Source organism: Triticum urartu, chromosome 2A, assembly GCF_056163025.1.
Source record: "Triticum urartu cultivar PI428250 chromosome 2A, HENAU_Tu73, whole genome shotgun sequence".
Lineage (NCBI taxonomy): Eukaryota > Viridiplantae > Streptophyta > Magnoliopsida > Poales > Poaceae > Triticum > Triticum urartu.
In genome coordinates, this window is record NC_141874.1 from 78,359,164 (window position 1) to 78,367,654 (window position 8,491).

The following is an 8,491-nucleotide window of genomic DNA, read 5'->3' on the forward strand; positions in this document are numbered from 1 at the left end:
AGAAACACAACAAGCAATGGAACAACGGAAGGATTCATGCTTACGCGTCAAGGGCCTGGCACGACTTCCTCTTCGCCAGCAGGTTTGCTACGGCCTCCCTTACCGTGGGCGCGCCGCTGACCCGGAGACCAGCAAGACACGAGGCCACGGATCTGGGTGCGGCGGTGGTCGCTGGCTTCACCGGGGCAGGGCTCCGCGTTGAAGTTGCCGCGCCACCCCCTCCGGACGAGGTGTGTCCGGATCGACACGGGGTGGCAGCCTTGGACCGGCCAGCAACATCAGTGCTCGGCGCCACCTCCCCAACGGACGCCTCAGAGGTGGCGTCGTTAGCATTCCAGTCTAGGTCCCCGAGGGTCACCTCTGAGTCCTCCTCCTCCTCGTCGCTCCCCTCCCCATCACCAGAGGATACGTCGACCGTAGGCGGAGTAGGCGCTGGCACCTCAACATAGCCCGACACAGCCTCTGTCGGATTTCGGGCTCCGGAAAACCCTTAAGATTCGAACACAGGGGCGTGACGAAGATCTCTCCCACTACACGTCTACCTAGCGCCTCGCTCTCCTCCGGTGGTGGGAATGGAATGCAAGCAAGCAAAAAAGTAAAGCACACACGATTTTACCCAGGTTCAGGCCACCATGCGGTGTAAAACCCTACGTCCTGCTTTGGTGGATTGGCCTCACGAGGGCTAGAGTATGAAGAAGTACACTGGTTTCCTGAGCTCAGGAGGCGAGCTCAGGAGGGTTGCGGAGGCAAGTGTTCTTGCTCCTTCTGGTGGAATGAGCTAGGGAATGAAGTGTTTGTCCTAGCCTTTTATGATGAGATCCATCCCCCCTACGATGGGAACCCTAACTACTTGTATAGGCGGCCAGGGTCCTCTTCCCCCGAAATGTTTAGGCGGGAAGGGAATCCCACAACGGCCATTTGAGCGGGAACACAAGGACATTCTTATCCTGACAAAAGGTGGTCTTCGCCTGCAAAGAGGGCAGGCGGTGACGCGGTGGTGGGCTCGACGATGACATCCTTCCTGCTGTCCTTGCGGTCTTCGGTCTTGTTGCACCGAAGGGGAAACCTTTCCCTCTCCCCTCGAGAACCTGCGCCTGTGCGGTCTCCTTTGCACTGATATGGAAACTGCGCCCGTTGGCACGCGCTGGCGCCCGCTGGCATGGTGCATCGTGGCTTGCGTCACTTCTTCCTCCTGAAGCAGGCTTGGCCTTGAGATCTCCGCCCTCCCGAAGCAACCTAGCTGAGGCTACTCTTAGGAGAGGTCTTGGTCGTCCCTCCGGAGCAGCCTAGGTGAGGCCGCTCCCCGAGGAAGTCTTGGTCGTTCTCCTCGCGAGGGCTGGCCCCCTCACAAGGGTCTTGAGCAGCTGGTCGATCAGCTAGGCCCTACCAGGCCATACTAGGAACGCGACTTGGGACGCAGACAGGCAAGTCTAGGTACCTTGGTTCCCAGTACGCCGTCAGTAGCCCCCGGGCTCAAGGCGCGCGCGGAGTTGGCTTTGGGGCGAAGCCTAGTCGAGGACGAAGCGCCGCGGGCCCCAAAGACTGCAGGCCAGGCTGGCGCATGACGGTTGGATGGGACGTGGCGACTCCACTCCCCACGCAGCCTTGGCAACCATGCGACTTGACAACTCCCTGGCGCGGGTGGCAGGACCGGCGTGCCCGCGCGCGAGTGGCTGACGATTGGCCTTCTCAGTCTATAAACAGGGGACGAAACACCACCCCCGCTCATTTGACTGTTCCAGGCCAAAACCCCAGTTGCTCTTCCTCCGAGGAGGGTTTTCCGATGGCACCGATTCATAGGTTCTCCGCCCCAGAGAAGGGGAAGGACCCGGTGGTGGAGCCCGAGCAGCTCCCGCCAAAGAAGAGGCGCCATGATTCGCCAAGGGTGCCTCGGAGGCCGGTGGATGCTCGCACGTGGTGCACACGGGCGCCACCAGGGTTTCCGCCTCACACGGCCGTCCCGGCGACGGTCACACGCGGCGCGGGCGGTGGCAACGGGGGCGGCGCAAGTAGCCGCCCGGTGGGGCGAGTAATGCTATGCCTCCCGCCGTTGCTCCATGCTGAGGACAACGTCCGTGAGTTTGTCTTCTGGGTGGGAGCTCCTCCGCACACTTGGATCCTCCTCCCCCCATTCCCGAGGGAGGTGCTTCCGGAGCGCGGACGAGTGATGATGCAGCTTCGGCATGAGGGATGCCATCTCCCCCATTCGTATGCCGACGTGGAGGTGATTTCCTCCGGCCAGGTCTACATGACCTGGGGTTGGGGCGTGGTGCGCCACGCATGCGCCCCTGCCGGGAGGCATGTTCTTCACTTCAGGGTGGATGGGCTAGCTTCGCTGACCTTCAAAGTCTTCAGGGAGGATGGCCGGCGACGAGCGTGCAGCGAGGAGGGGCTCGCCGATGACCATCTCCGGTGCTGCCTGGGTGCCGGGGCCAGGGGAGAAGTTTTCACCGTTGGCTCTGCACCCGACTCCCCTAGCAGCAGCTTCGCTGCACGTTGCATCTCCGATCCTTCAATTCGCAGGACATGTCTATAACAGTCCTAGTACTCCCATAATGCTTCAGTACAGTCCTTGTACTTGATAATACGGGCCATGTACGGTCCTAGCGACGGTCCCGGCGACACGCAGCCGGTACGCCGCGGGACACGTCAACACTCAGCAGCGAGCCCCGTCACTCCGCACGTTCAGCGGACAATTTTGCCATACAGACCCTGAGTGTTTCTTCGTCACAGATCAACCCCCGCACCCTTCCTCATTGCAGTTAAGCACTTCCAGCGTACCCTTTTCTTTCTTTCGACCCACACACGGGCGATTAGGGCGGCTGCGGTGGCCGGTGATCGCCGTCATCGGAGGACCTCTTAGAGATGTCCATTGAGGGATCCTGTGTTGGGGGCAACCACATCGCGTCCAGGGGTCCCAAGCCTATGCCTCACGCAGCGGTGACGCGATGTGGTCGCCCCCAATATAGGATCCCTCAATGGACGCCTCTAAGAGGTCCTCCGATGACGGCGATCACCGGCCACCGCAGCCGCCCTAATCGCCCGTGCGTGGGTCGAAAGAAAGAAAAGGGTACGCTGGAAGTGCTTAACTACAACAAGGAAGGGTGCGGGGGTTGATCTGCAATGAAGAAACACTCAGGGTCTGTATGGCAAAATTGTCCGCTGAACCTGCAGAGCGACGGGCTCGCAGCTGAGTGCTGACGTGTCTCGTGGCGTACCGGCTGTGTGTTGCCAGGACCGTCGCTAGGACCGTACGTGGCCCGTATTATCAAGTACAAGGACTGTACTGAAGCATTATGGGAGTACCAGGACTGTTATAGACATGGCCTGCAAGTTGAAGGATTGGAGATGCATTTACTCTAAAAAATAAGATAGTCAGATTTGATTATTTTTTAAACATAGGAGCATGTAAGTGTTGAAAGTGCCTGATATTTTTGGCATTGGAAGAGAGAGGCCAGTATGAGTTGCAAGTTTACTCTCATTATGTATTGCGCGGTTGCATCAGGCCTAGATAGGGTCGGACATTCCTCCTCCCCAACCCGTTTATGTGTTTAAATGTCACCAGACGTGTGGAAGAAGAAAGAAACTTAATACTCTCTTGGTTTTAAATTAATTCAAGTTCTAGCTTTATCTTAAGTCAGCTTTCTTTCGGGTCGATTAAGTCTATAAAAAATTATCAACATTTTAACATCAGATTAGTTCTCCCCGCAAAAAATAGATAAACAAATATCAGATTAGTTCTATCAGGTTTCACCATATTCCGCAAAAATAAAAGGTGACGGATTTCGGGTTCCGGCAGACCCTTGAGGTTCGAACACTGGGGTGCACGCGGAGATCTCTCCCCTACAGATGTACGTCCAATCTCCTCGCATGATCTAAGCTAAAAATAACGAACAACACAAGGGACAAGAGGTTTATAATGGTTCGGGCCACCGTTGTGGTGTAATACCCTACTCCAGTGTGTGGTGTGGTGGATTGCCTCAGGGGCTGATGATGAATAGTACAAGGGAAGAATAGCCTCGCGAGAGGTGTTCTTGAGCTCGTGCGATGAACTGCTTGGGTGAGTTCAGTCACCTCTCTCTCTCTGCTAGGGCTCTATCAGATCTCTAGATGTCTCTCCGTCCCCCCTACTCTGTGGTGGCTGGCTCTATTTATAGAGGCCCTGGGCCTCTCCCCAAATAATGAGCGGGAGGGGCACCAACAATTGGCCATTTTGAAGGGGAACATCTAGTACAAGTTATCCTGACCAAAGGTGCTCTTCGGCTGTCAAAAGTACTGGTGATGACGCCGTCTTGGGCTCCACGGTGACCTCCGTCCTGCCGCTCTGCTGGTCTTGGTCTCGTTGCACCGGAATGGCAACCTTTGGCCAATGCCTTTGCATGTGCTTGCCCCCTTTGCACCAAAGGGGAAACAAGGACACTGCACAGGTCGGCACCTGCCTGGTCTCGATCGTCATGGCTTGCGTCACGGGCTCCTCGCGAGGTATCCCTGCCTTGATTTCTCCGCCTCCTCGCGAGCCTGCCTGATGAGGCTGCCTCTGAGGAAGCTTTCTGTCGTCTGCCCCGCGAGGCTCGGCCCCTCGCGACGGTCTTGAGCTTGAGCTGATGAAGATGGGCCGTGCTGGGCCCCCACTTGAGCCACGCCGCAGGCCGCATGCAGGCAAGTCTAGGGACCCCCGTTCCCAGAACGCTGACAGTAGCCCCCGGGCCCAAGGTGCGCCCGGGCATGGCCTGGCAGGGAAGCAAAGGGGCAAGCGCGAAGCGCCACGGGCCCCAACAGCCTACGGCCTTGGGCGCCGCATGGCGATTGATTAGACGTGGGCGTCTGCGCTTCCCCATGACGCCTCGGCGGCCGCACGACTTGACAAGTCCCTGCATGCAGAGAGACTGGTCATGATTACCTGCGATCGTGGTGCTCGGCGGTTGGCCTCCTCCGGCTATAAGTACGGGGCTGCGTGAGCCCTTCAGCCCATCCCTTCTTGCTGCTCCTTTTCTTCTTCTGGGCTACTCGCCGTTCCCATGGCCTTAAATTCTCAGCCGCGGAGAAAGGAAAGACCCGCCAGGCAGGGCCTGACTCCCCCCCCGACCAAGCACGGCCGAGGCCGCCCTCGCAAGTAATCCACGGCCACCGTAGTGGCCTCCCGCGACCATGGAGGCGGTTCCCTGCGCGGTGGTGAGCGCCCGGCCGCCGATGGGGGGCACACCGTGGCTGCGCTCCCCCCTAGGCCACGCTTTCGCTCTGCGGAGGTGCTGCCGGAGTTCGTCGTGTGTTCAGCGGACCCAACCAACACCGGGCTCCAGCTCCCCCGTTTCTTCGTAGATGATCTGCCGGCCAACGCCCGGTGCGGCTTCTGGCTCCAGGCAGACGGCTGCTGCAGCAGGGCCTCCTGGGCTTCGCTGGAGGTCTCCGTTTCTGGGAATGGGGCCCTGACCCGCGGCTGGAAAATGTTCGCCCGCGCGCGCGGCCTGGGCCGGTGGTGCACCCTGCACTTCAAGTTCGATGGCGACGCCACCCTCTACGTGAGGGTGTTCGGGGAAGACGTTCGCCGTGCTGGGTGCTTCCTCGAAGACGACGACCGCGGCCGCCTGCCCAGCCCCGGTACTGACCAGGATGAAGACGGCGACATGCGTACAGGCGGCGGTGCTCAGGGTTCGTTGAGCTTCGGCGACTCCCTCTCAGGCAGCAACTCCTCCAGCGGTGGCCGCAACCAGCCCCCGCGCCGTCGCGCCCACTCGGGTGAAGGTAGCGGGTCAGCTCGCCGTCGCGCCCCGGCGAAGCGAGAGGAGGGATCCGCCTGAGCCCCAGAAGCAGCTCGAACCTTCGCTATGGGTTGGTGCAGGACGAATTGCGCCCATTTTGTTTTCCTTATTTTCCTACACAGAAATAGAAGGTAGTATAGGGCCCCGCGGGGGCGTGTTAGAACTGCTGCTGTTAACCATCGTGCTTCTTCCGCTATTTCTGCGCTGTGTTCCCGCGCCGTGCACCCATGTGTGGGAATTATTTTAGCTCGGTGGGGCTTGACGCGGTCCTCGCCTCCCGAGGCCGTGGCCTCGCCGTGCGCTTTGTGCCCTGCAAGATCAGTAGGAGGGGTAACTTTCGGTCTTGGTTGTGGGGGCAGTCGGCCTAGGTCCTGCGCTCGTGTTGCGATGCCCGTGAGGCACGGACTGGGAGGGGTGCTCCCGCAGAGGACTCGGACAGGAAAGCTCCAAACGATCGGGGTAGAAAACACTCGCGAGGGCGTCCGCGAACCTCCCTTGTGGGACTTGTGCGAGAGAAAACGAGGCAAGCGAGTGAAAAAGACAAAGAGTCACAAGCCAGGAACGCCAACAACTTCAATAAAACTTCAAACAGGAATAAACAAGCCAACTGCAAAAAGCAAATGAAAAAGCCGCGTCCGGCACCTATTCTAGTTTTCGACGTCTTCTCACCAGCGCGGAGCTAAGTGCTGCCACTGGGCGTGGGCGGGAGCCCCCGAGGCCCGAGGGCGACACTTCGGAGACTCCGGGGCGTGTACAACCCCACTCATTATAATGTGAGAGTGTCATGGGCGGCGAGCTTGATAGGCATTGGCATTCTTCACAGGCACCGGGCCTTTCCTGAAATGCGGCAGCTTCACAGGCATTTGCCTTCTTCACAAGCACCGGGCCTTTCCTAAAATGCGGCAGCTTCACAGGCATTTGCCTTCTTCATAGGCACCGGGCCTTTCCCAAAATATGGCAGCTTCACAGGCACCGGGCCTTTCCTAGGTGCTAGGCCTCGCTCAGGGATAGAACCTCCGGAGATGTTGAATGTTCCACGCGTTCTGGATGGGTACCCCCTCCGTGGTCTCCAAGCGCACGGAGCCAGGGCTGGAGACATGAACAACCTTGAATGGGCCCTCCGACATGGGAGAGAGCTTGTGCATCCCCTCCCTGGAGAGAACCCGTCTGAGTACGAGACCCCCTACCTCAAGAGTTCTGGGGCGGATGTTGCGGCAGTGGTATCGTCGCAGCGCCTGTTGATACCTTGCCACTCGCAGTGCGGCTTCTCGGCGGCGTTCCTCCCCCAGCACGAGATCCATCCCCCGCATGGCGTCCTGCTGCGTCCCATCAAACGCCAGGACCCGTGTGGAGCGACGTCTGACCTCGTGAGGGAGAACAACCTCTGCTCCGTAGACGAGGAAGAACGGGGTCTCGCTAGTCGGCTTGGTCGCAGTTGTACGGATTGACCACAACACGGACTGGAGCTCGTCGTACCAGCCCCTGCCACAGGCCTCCAGCTTCTTCTTAAAGGTCCTGGCTTTGAGGCCCCTCAGGACCTCCGCGTTGGCTGGCTCGGCCTGGCCGTTGCTCCGGGGGTGTGCTACCGAGGCGTAGCATATCTGCGTTCCAACGTTAGCACAGTATGTTTTGAAGAGATTACTAGTGAATTGCGAACCATTGTCGGTGATGATGCGGTTGGGCACCCCAAATCGGCTCACGAGGCCCTTGATGAACTTGACCGCGGAGCTTGCCGGGATTGTGCGGACGGCTTCCACCTCAGCCCACTTGGTGAACTTGTCCATAGCGACGTAGAGGTTGCGATAGCCCCCTGGCTGTTGGGGAACGTAGCAGAATTTTAAAATTTTCTACGCATCACCAAGATCAATCTATGGAGTCATCTAGCAAGGAGGTAGAGGGGAGTGCATCTACATACCCTTGTAGATCGCGAGCGGAAGCGTTCAAGAGAACGGGGTTGATGGAGTCGTACTCGTCGTGATCCAAATCACCGATGATCGAGCGCCGAACGGACGGCACCTCCGCGTTCAACACACGTACGGTTGGGAGAGACGTCTCCTCCTTCTTGATCCAGCAAGGGAAGGAGAGGTTGATGTAGATCCAGCAGCACGACAACGTGGTGGTGGAAGTAGCGGGATCCCGGCAGGGCTTCGCCAAGCGCAAGCAGGGAGGAGGAGGTGTCACGGGAGGGAGGGAAGCGCTAGGGACATGGGATGTAGCTGCCCTCCCTCCCCTCCACTATATATAGGGGCCAGGGGGGCGCCGGCCCCCTTGTAGATCCCATCTAGGGAGGGGCGGCGGCCAAGGGGGGGGGGAACTTGCCCCCACGTTTGGTGGGGCGCCTCCCACCCCCAGGGTTTCCAACCCTAGGCGCAGGAGGAGGCCCATGGGTGGCGCACCAGCCCACCAAGGGCTGGTTCCCTTCCCACTTCAGCCCATGGGGCCCTCTAGGATAGGTGGCCCCACCCGGTGGACCCCCGGGACCCTTCTGGTGGTCCCGGTACAATACCGATGATCTCCGAAACTTTCCCAGTGGCCGAAACTGGACTTCCTATATATAAATCTTTACCTCCGGACCATTCCGGAACTCCTCGTGACGTCCGGGATCTCATCCGGGACTCCGAACAACTTTCGGGTTGCCACATACTAATATCTCTACAACCCTAGTGTCACCGAACCTTAAGTGTGTAGACCCTACGGGTTCGTGAACCATGCAGACATGACCGAGACAACTC